Source organism: Xyrauchen texanus, chromosome 2 (assembly GCF_025860055.1).
Source record: "Xyrauchen texanus isolate HMW12.3.18 chromosome 2, RBS_HiC_50CHRs, whole genome shotgun sequence".
NCBI classification, from domain to species: domain Eukaryota; kingdom Metazoa; phylum Chordata; class Actinopteri; order Cypriniformes; family Catostomidae; genus Xyrauchen; species Xyrauchen texanus.
Window position 1 is genome coordinate 39090891 of NC_068277.1, and position 19561 is coordinate 39110451.

Consider the following 19561-nt stretch of genomic DNA (forward strand, 5'->3'; position numbering starts at 1 on the left):
TAGCACTAACCTTGCACTGGCCTGCAAGAATTACGACATGCAGATTGTTTATCCAAGAAATTTGGGTGTGTTTGCACTGTTACCTGATTTGCATAATTATTTTAGTTTATCATGGGCTAAAACAATGCAGATAGCACATGCAAATAAATGAGGCTATCACATGGTGCAATTCGTTCTTTCTAGTTTTGTATTAGTGAGAAGTAAACTGATAATCACAGATGCTTTTTCTTTTTGTCTGAGGTGAGGGATAGTAAACACAAGTGCTCTCTGGGTAGTGTGCAAGTGGCACTTAGTTCTCTTCTGAAGGAGCCAGAAATGACACTGAATCAGCAGTTCCCCTGCAGAACTCCGGTCCCAGCAGCACCCTCAAACTCAAGATTGCTCTCAGGGTTGGTGTGTCTGTTTCTTTGTACGTGTGTGATTCAAAGGAATTGTGTGTTTGTTTTTCATTTGAAAAAGAGTATGGTTTGTGTGTGTGTGTGTGTGTGTGTGTGTGTGTGTTGTTAGGATGACTAAATGGTCGATATACAGTATGAGCAGAGTAAATCTTTGCCTTTATGAATACTGTATAATTTTGTGTAAATAGGTCCTCTGTTTGGAGAAGGAGGTTTTGTCCAGTCAGCCATCATCTGTCCGAGTCAGACACACTTCTGTTTCCTCGCAACCTCAAACAGCAACCAGCAACTCCACAGTCATCCAGACACCACACAACCCATTACCTACCTCTCCACCAGATGCCCCGCAAGGGAAAAGAGGATCAGGTGGCTCCCCAGTGAGGTTAGCAGAGACAGGCCGCAGTATCTCCTGTCTGGGGATCAGTAGCTCGCACAAGCACCCGTCTCACAGAGACTCTATGCACAGTCTGGCTTCTGACATTTCACTGCCTTGTGCTACACTTGAACTGCAACAGAGATTACAGCAACTACAAAAGTAAGTCTGTGTCCGTGTCTGTGTGGTGTGGCACACTTGCTCAATGTATAGAACATTTACATTATCAGAGGCCTATGTTCAGTGTGTGTGTTTTTTTTTTTTAAGTGTGGTACTTGCACGTGTTACCTCTTAACACATAGTTTCTCTCTTACAGTGGCTCTGGAATAAGCCAATATCCGCTTGGTGAAGTCCAGCTCACAATTCGACACAGCTCCCAAAGGAACAAACTCATTGTAGTGGTTCATGCATGTCGGTGAGAATATACACATATGCACAAATATGTGTTATTCTTTCTGCATTTTATTGCTTTATACTCCATCTTAACACCTTTCAAGTCATTTTATTTGCTGGCTTTGGTTGTTCTGATTTTCACTTTTTTACTGATCACATGCATTAGTGAAATATTAGAAAGATGATCTGTGATTTAGTTTAATGCCAAGTTTACACTACACGATTTTAAGCCTGATTTTCGCTCGCCGACAGTTTTGTGGAGCTCGCCGACAAAAGCTTGAAATCATAGGCAAATCAGAGCACGCTCCCGTGAGCGACGATCGCAATGTTTGAAAAATCAAAGACATGATCTGAGAGAAGTGCCGACGCGTCGCCGATATCAGCGAGATATCTAGGATATTAAATATTTGGACCTGTCTGCGATTCCAAATTGTGCAGTGTGAAATATGTTTTGACTGAATACAACTGCAGCATTGACCTACAGCCAATGAGAGAGAGCAAGAAACAGGGCACAGGAAGTTTCAGTGGGAAAAGTCCTGATGTACCTGCAACAGAACGTCAACTAGCATGGCTGCGGTATCAATGAAAGTCTCATTTGACCAAAGAAATGGAGGAAAAATTTGTGGAACATTGTAGAGATGCACCGATCGACCGGCCAGGGACCAGAATCAGACGATTTTCCACATGCTCGGCTCGGACCAGTGACCGGCCGGTCAGCCTCACGTCTTTCCGATTCCAAGCCGGTCCGTTTTGTTGCCAGCAGCGCAGGCAATAACGTCACAGCGGCATGTAAACATGTCATTGGTGTGGAAGGTCATCACTGTGAAGAATACATAAAGTTCGCAATTTGTAATGATTGTAAGGCTAAAGTAAACCGCGGGGGAACCACCACAATAACGTTCGGAACAACAAACCTAATTTAGACACTTAAAACACCATCACCCAGCTGAAAATGCCCATTTTAAAAAAGAAGCTAAAAAAGGGAAAGCGGCTAAAGCTAGCCAGAACTCAGAGCCAGCCACATGTCAGCAGCTTCTCCTATCTTTCCTTGGTATGAGCAGCGAAAATACCGTGTCCGATATTAAAATCAGTGCGACACACATTGCAAAAGGTATTGTTGATATGGCTTCGGGATATGAAATTCATTTCCTCCGTCCAGCTGTTGTTAAATTTGTGTGTGTGTGTGTGTGTGTGTGTGTGTGTGTGTGTGTGTGTGTGTGTGTGTGTGTGTGTGTATATTTTTTTTTTCACCGGAGCACCACCTGAGTCTTCTCCTCCAATCTACCAGTGATGCTTGATTCAACTTCCTGCGTCTACTGCCTGTGCAGATATCAACAGTGCAGCTGGGTTTTGGTTGCAGGTTGAGGTCAAAAATTATTAGAAATTTGTATGATGTGTCTATTGTGTGAGTAGGATGCGTTTCATACAAGATCTGGCAACTGGACAACCTTGGAATAATATATTGATGTGATTATTCAATAAAAAAACGGGAGAAGGCGGGAGATGGGTGTGAAATACGGGAGACTCCTTGGAAAACTCCTTGGGAGTGTTTACAGGTATGGTTACAAGCTGATCCCGAAGCAGCAATCAGTTTTACAACTGATTTTTGGACATCTAACGTAAGCTTAATGTCAATGTTGAGCGTATTGGACACGTCAGTTTTGTTCTTAGGCTTGTAATCTTTGGAATTGTTTTGTTAGACGAGTAATAAAGAGAAAAAGGTCCATTTATAAAAATAGTGGAAAATGACATCGGTTTTCTTATATAAAGCAACTAATTTGCAGTTAATTGTTATTTCTACCTCTTTCCAGTCACAGAGCATTTTATTTTGAGAGTTGTTTAAGTGAGAGAAGATCCTGTAACTTAGTGCAGTTTGGGGGAAATTGTAATGTTTAATAATTTATTTTATTATGAAAATAAAATTTTGCATTGAAGAAAGGTAGATTTTGTTTGTGTATGCGGTCAATGATAGTTTTTAGTAAGAAAATCTGAATCTGAAATCTGAATCGGCCAAGAAAATTGCAATCGGTGCATCTCTAGAACATTGGCAGGAGCACCAGATTTGATGTTTCATCTGACATGTACCACAACCGGGTGGAGAAAGAGAAATTGCCAATTCTCTTGGACAGTCAGTTAAGGAAATACGTAGATTTTTCAGTAGGAGTTACTTTTAATATTGTAACCAATATAATATATGATGCCTTTAGGCGATTAAATACACACACATCATATTCTGAAATGCATAACATATGATCATGCATTTGTTTTCGTATCTCGTATCACTTCTCGCGTGTATTCTGTTGTGAAACGAAATTTGGAGTCCAGGCAGATTCGTCGGTGATTCGTAAGTAGTGAAATGTTTTGTAATGTGTTCACCCCCGTCACCGATTCGTCGTGTAATTTCAAAATGCTATGACGTCCATGACAAGACGGACAGTTTTGGAATATGAACGATACCACAATCCGACGTCTATGAAAGCAGTGTTGTGTTTAAGAGGCATAAGACAGGTTCTGTTGTGTTATAATTGCAAGCTTTGTGTCTTGTTGATTAGTGTGTGTTAAAGGGATAATTCACCTAAAAATTATCATTCTCTCATCATTTAATAACCATCATACAGCCATGGCCAAAAGTATTGGTAGTGACATACATTTTGTGTTTCACAAAGTTTTCTGCTTCAACTTCTGATTCACATTGTTTCTAGATTATTGTGCAGAGTGATCAGATGCATTCACTGGCCAAACAAATTAACTTTATCACAAAAACCCAAATTTCATTGTTTTTGGGTCCTGGCAAAAAAATGACCAACTAACATAATTTCACTGATCATATCAGCAGCACCTGGGAAAGTGTGAACGAGTGCTAGTCAGGTGAAATCATTCTGATTTGATTATAAGAGATTATAAAATCATTGTGTTCTTGTTAGCAATGGTTACCTTTTAAAGAAAGATGTGCAGCCATCCTCACTTTGCATCAAAATGGCCTCACATGCGAGGAAATTGCTGCAAAGAATATTGCTTCTGAAAGAACCATTTACCGGATCATCAAGAACTTCAAGGAGAGAGGTTCAGCTGCAGTGAAGAAGGCTTCAAGACGTTCCTGAGTGTCCAGCAAGTGCCAGGACCGTCTCCTCCTGAGGAGTCGGCTACGGAATCGTGTCACCACCAGTGCAGAGCTTGCTCAATATTGGCAGCAGGTTGGTGTGAGTGCACACAGTGAGGTGAACACTTTTGGACAATGGCCTGGTGTCAAGAATGGCAGCAAAGAAGCCACTTCTCTCCAAGAAAAACATCAAGGACAGACTGAAATCCTGCTGGAAGTACAAGGATTGGACAGCAGAAGACTGGTTCAAAGTTATTTTCTCTGAAGCCCCTTCCGACTGTTTGGGACATCTGAAAAATCGATAGTCCGGAGAAGAAAAGGTGACTGCTACCATGAGTCCTGTGTCGTGCCAACAGTGAAGCATCCTGAGACCATCCATGTGTGGGGTTGCTTTTCATCCAAGGGAGTGGGCTCTCTCACAATTCTGCCCAAAAACACTGCCATTAATAAAGAATGGTATCAAAACATCCTGCAAGAGCAACTTCTCACAACGATCCAGGAGCAATTTGGTGATCCGTGCATTTTACAGCATGATGGAGCACCATGTCACAAGGCAAGAGTGACAATGAAGTGGCTCAGAGATCATTACATTGAAATTTTGGATCCATGGCCAGGCAAATCCCCAGATCTTAATCCCATAGAGAACCTGTGGTCAATCCTCAAAAGGCAAGTGGACAAGCAGAAGCCCACAAATTGTGATCAAATCATGAGCACTAATAAAGCGAGAATGGATCACCATCAGTCAGGATTTGGCCCAGAAGCTGATATCCAGCATGCCAGAGCGAATTGCAGAGGTTATGAAGAACAAGGGTCAATAATGTAAATATTGACTCTTTGCATATATTGAATGTTTTTGCCAATAAAAGCCTTTAAAACTTATGAAATGCTCATCATTGTTTTCCAGTATACCATAGAAACATGTGAACATATATCTACAAATACTGAAGCAGCAAACTTTGCAAAACACAAAATGTATGTCACTGCCAATACTTTTGGCCATGGCTGTATACGTGTATGACATTTAGAATCATATCTCAGTTCTGTTGGTCCATACGATGCAAGTGAACTGATTAAGTGTATGTGAGAAACAGATCAATATAGAAGTCCTTTTTTTTTATCATAAATATCCACTTATAGTCACATGTGGTTCCTGTTTAATTTCATTTTAACAACTGATAGATAGGTGGAGATTAAGAGAAAAAAGGACTTAAATATTGTTCTGTTTCTTACAACTATCATATCTCTTCTGAAGATATAGATTAATCCACTGAACTATTTTGTTTCATTTATATGATTTTTGGAGGTTCAAATTTCTGGCCACCAATCACTTGCATTGTAAGGACCTACAGAATTGAAATGTTCTTCTAAAAATATTTGTTTATGTTCTGCTGAAGATAGAAAGTCATACACATCTGCTTCCAAGGTGATAGGAGTGCAACAAGTTCAGCGTAAGGAAATTTATAACAAACAATTAATAGAGAAATTACTGAATTGTCTAAATTTTATTTTTTTTTTACAAAGAATTTGATCTTATGCCATCAGGGCATAGATATAGTATGCCGGGGGAAGAACTAAAAGATTTAGAAACTAATTCATCAAGCCCTGTAGAAGTTAGTAGGCTGAACTTGTAGTTTTTGTCTCGTTATTTATTATGTTTTATTTTGTACAATTCATTAACCTTATTTGAGTATATCCTGACAAATCCATATAACCCTAACCTGAATATATATATATATTTTTTGGAATGATTTAAAGTGACATTTGTGCAAATAAAATTGTCCAAAGGGATAAATAATAAAACTGAACTGAACTTCTGGGATGGCATGAGGGTGAGTAAATTATGAGATTTTGGGGTGAACTAACCCTTCAATAATAGGGGACACGTGTTTGCATTTGTGTTTGAATATGCATAAATGTATGACAAACAGAAATTGTCTGAACAGGTTTCTGTGTTAATATTCCTCTTGCATTTGTGTGATTATGTGTTTCTGTGTGTTATAAACTCAGAAACCTCATCGCACTGACCAGAGATGGCTCTGATCCCTATATCCGTCTGTACCTGTTGCCAGACAAAAGCCGGAGTGGCCGCAGAAAAACCAGCACACTCAAGAAGACGCTCAACCCTATCTATGACCAATCGTAAGAAACTTACTAACACACAATAAGACATGAGATAATGTGAGCGAGATTTTTCAGAATAACTGGTACAATATTCATTTATCACAATTTTAGGGTCATCACTTCCGACTCCGATTAGTAACATTATCAAATTTCCACCTGCATTCTTGTTAGTGGATGGTCATTCATTTTGATAAATCATTAAAACTGACTTGGCTGAAATTGTCATCAACATTTTAAGCTGTTTCTTTAGCTTGAAGTAGTAATTTACTATGTGTTTCATCTTCCATATTAATGATCAATATTATTTGAGATTGAAAATAGCAAGGTGAAGGCAAGTGCAGTTAAATATCTTCTATATGAGGAGCTGCACTTTGTTCAGGTGATCCTCAAACGATTAAATGCATCAAAGAGTCTGAAAATACTGTCTAATTTAAGAAACGATCTAATTGTACTGTTACTGGCATTGGCATTTCTATCTTTTTTTTTATATATACTTATTTGTTTACATTGCATTTAAATCAGACGAGAACCCACAAGATCCAAAGTCATGTCTGCAATTTACCGTTCTGTATACATTTTCATTTCTCCAATCATTGCACTTAAACTAGGTGGGTATAATTCCTAATTTAAGATGTGTAACCCAGTAAGTAGTCAGACTCTGATCTGGAAAGATTCCTTTTATTTAAACATTTTCATAATTGATCTTAAAACATAAATGGATATTATTATGGAAAGTAAATACATGAGCTAAAAGAGAACATGATTATCATTTAATTTGAACTCCTAATACTCTTTAATTTGCTCTACATACTCTTATTTGTTTTGTATTCTTGCATTAATTAAAATAAAGTAATCAGGCTCTGTGCTGCCTACATAAAATGGCCTGAAATAGTTGCCATTTCTGAATTTGCATTCTTATGCTCTCGTGAACTCATTCAACATCATCCTTCACCGAATCCTCATGTCCTTCCGAGTTCATTCTTTCAAGTTAACTAGGCAAGACTGCACTTAATGAGAGCAGAACACCATTCTTTGCATTGAGAAACAGCCAGTATTTGGACACTTTAGCAACATTTAAATGTATGAATGCCATTGCCTAGATGCTAAAATATGCCAAGTGACCTTTTCTCAGAACTAACTTCACCTTTCCATTTTTGCAATTACTTTTAACTATTGCTTTTGTATGGATGCCATGCAAGGGTTGGACGTGTGAATGGTGAGCTCTGTGCACTTTGGTTGTTTTTTAATACTTTTTATGTCATAAACCGGTACGATTCGATACACCCTGATTCTTAACTTTTGAAGACAATGTGTCAAAGAATTCAACTGGCGAGCATGTCTGCAATGCTGATAAAAGTCATCGCAGACTCTGAGAATCTGGCTGTAATACGTCGATCAATCACTTCCATCCATCTTCAACCGCTTATGCGAAGTCGGGTCGCAGGGGCAGCTGCTCCAGCAGGGGGCCCCAAACTTCCCTATCCCGAGCCACATTAAACAGCTCTGACTGGGGGACCCCGAGGTGTTCCCAGGCCAGTGTGGAGATGTAATCTCTCCACCTAATCCTGGGTCTTCCCCGAGGCCTCCTCCCAGCTGGACGTGCCTGAAACACCTTCCTAGGGAGGTGGCCAGGGGGCATCCTTACCAGATGCCCAAACCACCTCAACTGACCTCCTTTTGACACAAAGGAGCAGCGGCTCTACTCTGAGCTCCTCACGGATGACTGAGCTCCTCACCCTATCTCTAAGGGAGAAGCCCGCCACCCTTCTGAGGAAGCCCATTTCGGCCGTTTGTACTCGCGACCTAGTTCTTTCGGTCATGACCCAGCCTTCATGACCATAGGTGAGGTAGGAACAAAAAGAGGTGCTAATCTTCATCCCAGCCGCTTCACACTCGACTGCCATACAATCCAGTGAGAGCTGAAGGTCACGGACCGATGATGACATGAAGACAACATCATCTGCTAAAAGCAGCGAGGAGATCCTCAGCCCACCGAACCGCACACCTTCCCCACCCCGACTACGCCTCGATATCCTGTCCATGAATATCACAAACAGGATTGGTGACAAAGCGCAGCCTTGGCGGAGACCAACCCCCACATGGAATGAACTCGACTTCATGCCGAGGACCCGGACACAGCTCTCGCTTTGGATGTACAGGGATTGGATCACCCTAAGAAGGGACCCCCCCACCCCGTACTCCCACAGTCTCTCCCGGGGGACCCGGTCATACGCCTTCTCCAGATCCACAAAACACATGTAGACCGGATGGGCATACTCCCAGGCCCCCTCCAGGATCCTTGCGAGAGTAAAGATCTGCTCCGTTGTTCCACGGCCAGGACGAAAACCACATTGTTCCTCTCCAGCACCTTGGAGTAAACTTTACCAGGGAGGCTGAGAAGTGTGATACCCCTTTAGTTGGCACACACTCTCTGACCCCCCTTTTTGAAGAGGGGAACCACCCCCCTGTTCTGCCACACCTTAGGCACTGTCCCAGATTTCCACACAATGTTGAAGAGGCATGTCATCCATGACACCCCCTCCACATCCAAAGCTTTCAGCATTTCTGGTCTGATCTCATCAATCCCCGGGGATTTGCCTTTAGCGGAGTTGTTTAACTACCTCAGTGACCTCCCCCAGGGAAATAGAATCTGATCCCCCATCAGCCTCCGGCTCTGCCTCCAGCATAGAGGGCGTGTTGGGATTTAGGAGTTTTTCAAAGTGTTCCTTCCACCGCCCAATAACCTCCTCGGTTGAGGTCAACAGCATCCCATCTTTGCTGTATACAGCTTGGATGGTTCCCCAGAAACTCCAGAGAAGAATAGAGTCCATCCCATATCCAGGAGTACGGATCCAGAGCCAAAACTGTGCATCGAAGTAAACCCCACCAAATCCAACTGGTAATGCTCCACCTCCCTCACCAGTTCTGGCTCCTCCCCCAGTGAGGTGACATTCCACGTCCCTAGAGCTAGCCTTTGCTGCCCGGGTCTGGTCCGTCGAGGCCCACGGCCTTCACTGCCACCCATATGGCAGTGCACCCAACTCCTACGGTTTCTCCAATGGGTGGTGGGCCCAAGGGATGTAGAGGGGGGTTTCACATCGCTTCTTCGGGCTGTGCCCGACCGGGCTTTGTGACCAGCCCGGCCACCAGGCGCTCGCCGACAAGCCCTCCATCTGGGCCTGGCTCCAGACGGGGGCCCCGGGCTTCCTCCGGGCAGGGTAACTCCTCCTCTTGCCATTTTATCCATGGAGTCTTTGTGAACCATTCTTAGTCTAGCCCCTCACCTGAGACCACTTTGCCTTGGGAGACCCTACCAGGAGCACCTGGCTCCAGACAACACAGCCCTCAGGATCATAAGGGCACACAAACCTCTCCATCACGATAAGGTGCTGGTTCCCGGAGATGCACTTCCATGGAGGCAAGATTCTCGAGTTGTTTACAAGATTGTCGGACGTCGAGAAACTGATTGATTATCTGGAGTCATTGGAGAGGGAATAAGCTGCTAACCCACTAGCGACGAAGACAGACTTGCAGCGCATTTGGGAAAAACTGGATTTGGAGAATAGTAATCGATGAAACAATGTCCGAATTGTTGGAATTCCTGAGCATGAGAAGGCAGAGATATGGTGAAATTCCTTGATGACCTCTTCCCAAGTCTACTTGACATAACAGGCCATAAGCTGGAAATCGAGCGAGCTCACAGGGTGAACAGGGTCATGGCTCGGCGATCCGGTGAGGGAGATCTTGTGTACGTGTGGCGAGACATAAAGGAAATCTTTCTTGGAAGAACCACAGCATTTTCTTGTTTCCTGATTTTGCAAATTTGACGAGAAACGTTATTGATTCAAGGAATACAAGAATATCTTACATCAACGGAAGATCACGTTTGCTCTGATGTTTTCGGCCAAACTGAGAGTAGATGCTAAGGATGGCCTTGGAGAATTTATATGCCCACAGTAAGCACCTTCCTTCATAACATTGAAGTGAGTAAGCCATTTTGTGTGTTGCTGTTTAGTGGGCCTGCCTTACTGAACATATACTCGACTGCCCAAGGATGCTGGGCACCTTCTTTTTGTGCTGGTTCCAGCTAGCGGCTGGAGTTTGTTTTGTGTAATATAATTTCTTCGGGACAGCTTGTGGATAAATCTGCACGTTTTTGGTGCTTATACCTCCTGTGGCATGGGGTTTGTTTTGTGGAACATCTCTTGCAGGACATTGGTGTGATTGGGTCATTTGTTGCACTCATTTATTCATCACCCGGCTTACTGAACATTCATTTGACTGGCCGAAGAACTGAACTTTTTAATTATATATATATATATATATATATTATTAGTACACCCCTCACATTTTTGTAAATATTTCATTATATCTATCTATATTACATGTGACAACACTGAAGAAATTACACTTTGCTACAATGTAAAGTAGTGAGTGTACAGCTTGTATAACAGTGCAAATGTATTTATTAATGTCTAAACTGCTGGCAACAAAGGTGAGTACACCCCTAAGTGAAAATGTCCAAATTGGGCCCAAAGTGTCAATATTTTGTGTGGCCAGCACTGCTTTAACCCTCTTAGGCATGGAGTTCACCAGAGCTTCACAGGTTGTCACTGGAGTCCTCTTCCACTCCTCCATGACGACATCAAGGAGCTGCTCTGAGTGGAACCTGTCCTGTTAAACCGCTGTATGGTCTTGGCCACCATGCTGCAACTCCGTGTCAGGGTCTTGGCAATCTTCTTATAGCCTGGGCCATCTTTATGTAGAACAACAATTCTTTTTTCAGATCCTCAGAGAGTTCTTTGCCATGAGGTGCCATGTTGAACTTCCAGTGACCAGTATGAGGGAGTGTGAGAGCGGTGACACCAAATTTAACACACCTGCTCCCCATTCACACCTGAGACCTTGTAACACTAACAAGTCACATGACACCGGGGAGGGAAAATGGCCACATGAAAAGATAGAATCAAATATTTACAAAAATGTGAGGGGTGTACTCACTTTTGTGAGATACTGTATATATATTATATTGGTTTGGGGGGAAGTTTGGGTTTTGATTGTTACACTAATGTTGGAATGTGGTCTTTATAATTTTATTTTTGACACACAATCTATTTTTTCTAATGTCAAATGCCAAACATTAATATGAGTGTATTGTGTCTATCCACGTGGAATGTGAATGGGTTGGGGCATCCCATAAAAAGAAGGAAGGTTATTTCTTTTCTCAAACATGTAGTGTTTCTTCAAAAAACACATCTTTCCCCGCAGGAAGCTGGAAAATTTGGGAAGATATGTGGTGGACATGTTTTCTTTTGTTCTGGCTCAAGTAAGAGCAGGGGAGTCATTACACTGATAAGTAAACATCTACAATTCAAATACCTCAAACAGATTAAAGATTAATTAGGAAGTGTCATTATGGTTTTAGCAGAAATTCAGGGGCAAAGGTTGATTTTGACTAATATCTACGCACCTAATGCTGATGATCAGGGCTTTTTTTATAGATCTTGAAGGGATGTTGCAAGCTGCTGGCATAGTGAAGCAAAAGCGTACAAGCCCTCTAGAGCAACATTGATGCTTCTCAGGATGTGTAAAAAATCTTGAATTTCAAAAAATGTTAAAGGCTGAAATGAATGTTTATATGGAGACCAACTGGTCCTCAGTATCCTCGGTGGGCGTGGCTTGTGAGGTACCGAAGGCGGTTCTTAGAGGTCGGATCATACAGTATGCATTATTCACCAAAAAATCCAAAGCACTAGAACTTGTGGAGTTGGAAGGGAATATTAAAAGCGTTGAGGCAGAGCTGAAGCACCGAATGTCGTCTGACGGCCTCAGAGAATTGACCCAGTTGAAATAGATATAATACAATTTTGTTGGGAAGGTGGAGTTTTGGCTATTCAGGGCTAGACAGTTATACTTTGAGTCAAGGTACAAAGCAGGGAAGCTTTTGGCTAGATATATAAAGCAGAGAGAGTCTTTTTCTATCATTCCCTGCTTCTAAGGAATTTTATCTTGATCATTATAGTTCCACATCTTTGTCTACTGATGAAGATATTAGAAAGTTTGTGGATCCATTAGAACTCCCTAAACTGATGACTGAGCAAAATCTTGCATTTGCACTCACATTTGCACTCACAAAGTGTCGAGTGTTTAACTCGGACATTTATTTAAATGTCGCCTCAAGCATATGGCGGAACCCATAATTATGTATTAATAAGTCCCCTTTCTGCTGGTCAGAGTGGATTGTGAGGGAGTTAATGTACTCGGTGACCTAAATGCAGAGCCGTATCAAGACAGTGTGGTGCCCCTGGGCACTATACCTCAAAAGGCCCCCCCCAATCAGACAAGACATAATCAAGGTGATTTCTCAAATGTAATTTCCTAACTTGTCCAACTACATACATGTAGGCATATGAGCAGTGAGCACTATATTCAAATGTCTCAATTTATTAATACTACCATTAAAACACATTTGATTTTTAATCAATGTAGAATGTGTAACTTAAAAATAAACAGATTTGTGTGTGTGTGTGTTTTGTTGGGTGACAGTTGTAGGTTACAGTTTGACAAGAGTTTAGAGTGTGACAAAAGCACTTTGTTGTGTTTTATTGCGAGTGTACACGAATATAAGTAAACACTTTGCAGTTTGAATGATGTCCTGTATGAACAAAATGACGGAGTATGTTTTTATGTTTGATCGAGCCCACGGCTCTCTCTCTCTCACGTCACACACACACACACACACACACACACACACACACACACACACACACACACACACACACACACGCGCGCACACACACAGTTCGATCGCGCCCGCGCCTCTCGCTCTCTCTCTCTCCACTGATCTATATAATGACATTCTATAATAGATCAGTGTCTCTCTCACACACACAGTTCGATCGCGCACGCACGCACGCACGCACACACACACACACACACACACTCCAGCATTGCAATCTTGATCAGACTGTTCATTATGCGAAATAGAGCGATATGTATCGCTATTTAGTTTTATTTATTTTTATACCGTGTAATTCTCCGTGTAAATTCGTGCACCGAGACGTGACGCCCGTACCGTTTCGGTTCAATACGAATAACTTACATGTACCGTCCCACCCCTAATCTTTACCTTCATTAATGTCCTCTTCCTCACCCGAGTCTTCCTCGCTCCTGTCTTCCCCAAGGACAAGGAGAATATCCTCATTCGCCTGGCGGTCATCGCCGACGCCCTGACTAACATTAGCAGCTGCTGCATCTCCCCCGCTAGCAGAGCCGGCGGTGTCAGACTTAGCGCTGCTGGTGTCTGCAATTCCAGTGTTCTCCCAAAAAACTAGTGATCTAACAAAAAAATTGTCGATCCCTGGAACATTTTTTATTGTAGCTAAACATCTAGCGTCCTTCTCTTTCTTTAATCTTCTTTTGTGAAACCACTCAATTGCCGCCTGTCCATTTTGGATTTTGATTCATTTTCTGTAGCCGTTAAAAAAATGACACATTTGCGCGTAATTGTTGTGGACCAACTCAACTCTGACAGATTGGGGAGGGGGGGAGTGATAGTGGTCATGTAATCTTCATTTATTTATAATTTATTATTATTATTATTATTATTATTGTTAAATTAGTGTTCATAAACAAGTTATGTATGGTCTTTCAAAAATTTCAAGTTAATAATATAACAATTTACGAAAAATATTTTTAAAGCTTGTGTCATATGGTGCCCCCCTAGTGGTTGTGAATGGTTGGTGCCCCTGGGCACTGGCCCAAGTGCCCTTATGGATAATCCGGCTCTGCCTAAATGAGAGTGGAGTGTTGAGATCCTTTTGAAAATTTGGTTCAACATTTTGTGATTTCCCAGATCTCAGTTCTTTAGATATTTGCAGCTGTGCCACCTGTTCTGTAGTGTTTTTGCGAGTAGCATGTGGACACACGTCCGATGTTTTTAGGTGTGTGTTAATATCCAAGAATTTTGGTTGAAGCTTCAGAGTTTAATGTGTGACGTTTTGGGCACTCAAATTATACTTCGCCCCAGACTCTGCATTTTGTTTGATGGGGTAGTCATAAATTTGGGGGACAAACATAAAAAATGTGGTTCTGACCAGTATTATGATTGGCAGATAAATAATTTTAAGGGGTTGGAAGTCGGACGGAGTGCCATCATTATCGGAGTGGTGTGCGGAGATGGGGAGGGTGGCAGCTTTCGAGGAGGTGGCAAGTAGAAGGCTGGGGATTGGGGAATTGTTTTTCAGAAATGGGGTAATTATTTCTTGGTTTTGGGGTACTCTCGGGGAAGGGATAGGGGAGAGAGATGTCTAGTTTAATTACGTATGTTTATTAAATATATATTTATTTATTTTTGTGTGTTTATTATTTTATTTGATCACAGGGGTATTAGTGGGGGTTAAATGTTGATTCGGTGTGTATGTTTTTGTTTTTTTAATCGATAACAAATGTTACTATTGCTTTTGTATAGAGAATTTGTATATGTTAAGCCAGTTCCCCTCATGTTCACACAGGTGTCCTAGCAGAATAACCACAAATGTAGTTCAGCACATTAACTATGGAAATTTTCCATGGAAAAAAGCATGCTTGTATTCTTTCCTTTTTTATTTATTTTATTTTAAGTTAATGACACTTCAAATATTTTTATTTAATAGCATGGCTGTGTGTGACTAAAGTGTCCAAATACTTTATGTACTTCTCATTATTATTGATTGAATGTTATTCCGACATTCATGGGCAATGATTGTAAACTAAGCTAGGTTAAATATTTGTGATGAATTGTCCATCATAAAAGTGACTATTTCATGTAATGCTGCTGCCATAAAGACTCAAGCGGATGTTTTTTACACTACAGTTTGAGGTTTCCACCGTGCAAAACTGGAAGTGTGATAAAGGGCTTTTAAAATACAATGCAGTTTAATTCACAGGAAAGCAATGCAATTGGAAGTACCAAAATGCCAAACACATATTTGGGTGACAGCACAACTGAAGTTCCTAACAGAGCTGTTAGCAAAACTCTTTTACCTTCCAATCCAAGTCAGCCATATTTTGAATTTATAATGTATGATGCAACTACAAATTTTTTTATATTGTTGCCTTATTGAAAGTTTAATGATGCCAGACCTGTGTGCAGATGCATAACACATACTAAACAAATATCATAACTGCTACAGTAAAAATGAACACAATAGTAACAATCTTGTATTGGTTTTGTCAGCTTTGAGTTTAGTGTGTCTATAGTGGAACTGCACAGGAGGACTCTGGACATTGCTGTAAAGAACGGAGGAGGACTGCTCTCCAAACACAAAGTACTGCTGGGCAAGGTAACAAACACACTCGCTGTATTTCTCAATATATTTCATATTCTCTTCTGTTTCACATTCTGTTCACAAATTGATTTCTATGGAAGCTCACTAATGTCTTTGTCACAGGCGCTTGTGGATTTGGCAAGTGAAGACATTTCTAAAGGATGGACTCGATGGTATGATTCTCATTCAGTGACGCAATTATTTATACAGTCACTTCTGTACATTTACTTGGATTCCTCTGAGTTGTTTAGTTATAAAGTCTTTCTTTTTAAGGTATAATCTGACTGAGGATGGATCAAAGAAAATAATTCAGACGTAGCAGTGCATACAAGAAAGTAGGACCGAGCATGAGAATGGAACACTAGATAACTGGGACACTGGCATGTCAGAGCCGAAGCATTCCCTGGCAGAAAAGCAGTGTTTAGCAAACTAAACCTAGCTGCTTCTACTGGGATTTACACTGGCCTACAACATATCTCTCTCATTCACAGCAGACTAAAATTGTCACCTTAAGCCTGTTGATCCTCAATTTTTGTTTTATCCGTTTATTCACTCTCTCTTATTTGTGTTTGTTGCACATGGAACACATGGTTTCACTGTCCTGTATCAATGGCTCTTAAATGGCACAGATTACAAATAATTTGTGTTCCTTGTGAACAACAGTTAATGAACAGTTATTTTGATAATATTCTCAGTTTTAGGGTTTTGTACTACTTGATGTTATCAAATTTAATATATATATATTTTTCTTTCTGTTATGAGAAAGTCAAGACATGTTCATGTAGCATTGTTGCTTGAAGCAGGATATTATATAAAACACATGGCCAAAGAGATGGTTTAGGGTCACCTTTGCACATGTGGGTTGCAAATGAAATACACACTGTATGTATATATATGGACACTTTCCCCCCCATAGATTCTATGATGCTTTGATTTCGACTTGGTGTACTTTGGTTATCTACCACAGTAACAGAATACTAAGTTAAGCTTAGTGCTTCATAATTTATTGATAATACTTTATTTTAAAAGTAATTTCCTGTTTCCTGTTACACAGAACACAAATGAAAAAGTCTGTATGGAAACGGTAAGCTAAGAGTAAGCAAAATAGTGTATATACTATGTGAAGTATATTATTTGCTTGGTCGCAGAGTGTATTGGTTATGGATTGTCTAAAGACTGTGAAATGGCTGTTGGTTTGATTTCCAGCCTTATTCTTCTCTATGCATTGTGCATGATATTACTGAAATATAAATTTAGCTTGAATTGGTGAACTCAGTTTATTTCTCACAGAGCCTATGTAAGGCAAAACTGAATCTCTTTTATTATCTTTATATTATTAATAAAATGATTTACATTTTTGTCTGTTCATACTGTTGTTTCTTCATGAAGCGATCTAATAAAACAATGCTGACAATGTGTCCTTCGTTAACTTTTTTTTGTTGTTGCTGAAAATTGTTGATAATGTAATACTGATGTAGAGCAACATTTTCCAATAATCTTAAACTTTTATGTTTTTTGGTATTGGTATTAAGAAAATACAATACAGTTTCTTGGTCTTTGTTTTCCAGCAGGAGTATAGTAAGCAGCATATCATATTTTGTATTATCTGAGAATTCTTTAAAAACAAAAATCCTTAATATACAACGTGCTTTTAGCGCCATCTGGTATACAATAGCTGTCAAATGTAGAATATAGGTAATTGGGAATTCTCCAAACGGCATTTGGGGACACTAAACTCGAAGGGCTCTTAGACAAGACTGTTAGTGAAGGGGACATGCCATGCACTCCATGTCAACATCAAGAGCTCACAGGGCCAAACTCTTTTTTTTTTTTAGCAAGTCAGTCCACTCGGCGGCCATTTTTTGAGCGCTCTCGGACCTGCTGGGCAGCTATTTTTCCATGTATCGGCTACAAGCGGCATACAAGTGCATTTCCGGTCAACTTGAATGGGGAAATACGGAAAACTCTAAAATGGTTTGTCAAGATTATGATCAAAGAAAATATTTCCACTTAACAGTCAAATTTGACAATAGTATCGTAAAGTGTGCTTCTTTTAATTTAGATTTACGCGGATTAGTTTATATAGCTAATCCGCATGCGCTTTCTCGAGTTGAGTGACGATGTTTGTATCTTTTTTTAAACTTTATTAACACCACATAATATACAACAGTATACAGAAAATACCAGAGTGTACAAAATGTTAATTCCTTAATCAAAAAAATAACCACGAAAAATACTACAAGTCGTTTTTGTTGATTAAACAGGTGCTGTAGTTCTTGATCTCCTGGAGAAAATAAGTTATTATTATTATTTTCATTGGAATAATATATAGATATATCCAAATTATTTAGTTTGAATATAGTTTTGGTTTTCCTTCTGATGAAATTTTCCATATCCACCCAAACAATTTTAGAGTACACAATTACATATTATCTGTTGAGCAAAAATCACAGGAATAATCAATATCTAAATGAAATCTCTCTAATACACCTTTAGCTGGATATATACCATGTACAATTTTGAATGTAACCTCTTTTACTTTATTATTTAAACAATATTTTTCACATATAGTCCAAGCTTTAGTCCAGTTATATTTCTAAATACATTGTTCCACAATTAACTTTTATGAGTACCGGTAGCTGTTTCGCCTATTATAATATTCCTAATATGTTTATTGGTACAATGGTGTTTAAGGATATTAATATCTCCTATAAACATGCTGTCTTTAACATATATTGTCTCAGAAATATCACTTCCACAAGATCTTACAAAATGTGTAACCTGCTGAGGTATGGCGTCAAACACAACAGCTTTTGGTGTAAAACCCAAATTTATCCAAGAATTCACTATAAGTTAACAAATTACCGTTTTAATTTAAAAGTTGTCAAACTAACACAATATTATTTTCATACCAGCTTTTATAGAAGAGAGATCTATTTTTATATTGAATACTTCTATTATTCCAAATAATATATTTATTTGGGGAAAAATTGTTCTTAAACGCTAGCATCCAAGCTAATAAACCTTGTTTGTGAAATTTAGCTAATGTCACAAGTAGTTTGTCAATTTTATAATCAGATCTCAACAAAAGATCTATGCCACCAACATATCAAACACATACTTTGGAAATGTGTACCACATGCTGTCCTTTTCTTTCATGAATTTAATTAACCAATTAACCTTAAATGTATTATTCAAGGTTTCAAAGGTAAGCACAGATAACCCACCTTTACTCTTTTGCTTACATAAAATGTCCTTTCTCAAATAATGTTGTCTGTTCTCCATAAAATATTTAATAACATTTTGTCTAATTCCTTGTATACACTAGATGGCATATCTAAAGCTAAAGACACATAAACAGATCTGGATATCCCTTCTGCTTTAGACAGTAAGACCCTTCCATTCAGGGATAAATCTCTTTGAAGCCATACATTAAATATCCTTTTAATGTTGTTAATTATAGGTCTGAAGTTAAGCACACTGCGTTCATTCTCATCTTTATCTATTATAACTCCTAAATGTGTAACATGTGTGCTTCATGGGAATACCATTTAATTCTGTTAAATCACATGTTTTAAGTAAAAATAGCAGATTTATTAATATACATTTTTAGACCTGATGCTGAAGAAAACTCTATAATATAATTAACCGCCTTTATTACTTCTAGGTCATTTTTAAGAAAAATAGTCGTATCGTCCGCCAATTGGCACAATTTTAATACTCTTCCTAATGCGCTAATACCTTCATATTCTGCTCTTTTTATCTAAATTAGTTTATGTTTTTATCTAAAAGGTGGTAAGGCGGAACTTTCTTTTTCTACATCCGTTAACCGTTGGGCGTTCAAATTTTCGCCATTAATTTGAATAGAATT

General features: G+C 39.7%; 1 pseudogene; it reads left to right on the top strand.

Moving 5' to 3' along the window:
* Positions 1-17097, top strand: part of LOC127618074 (extended synaptotagmin-2-like) — a 71414-nt pseudogene extending 54317 nt beyond the window's left edge.
* The last annotated feature ends 2464 nt before the right edge of the window (positions 17098-19561 follow it).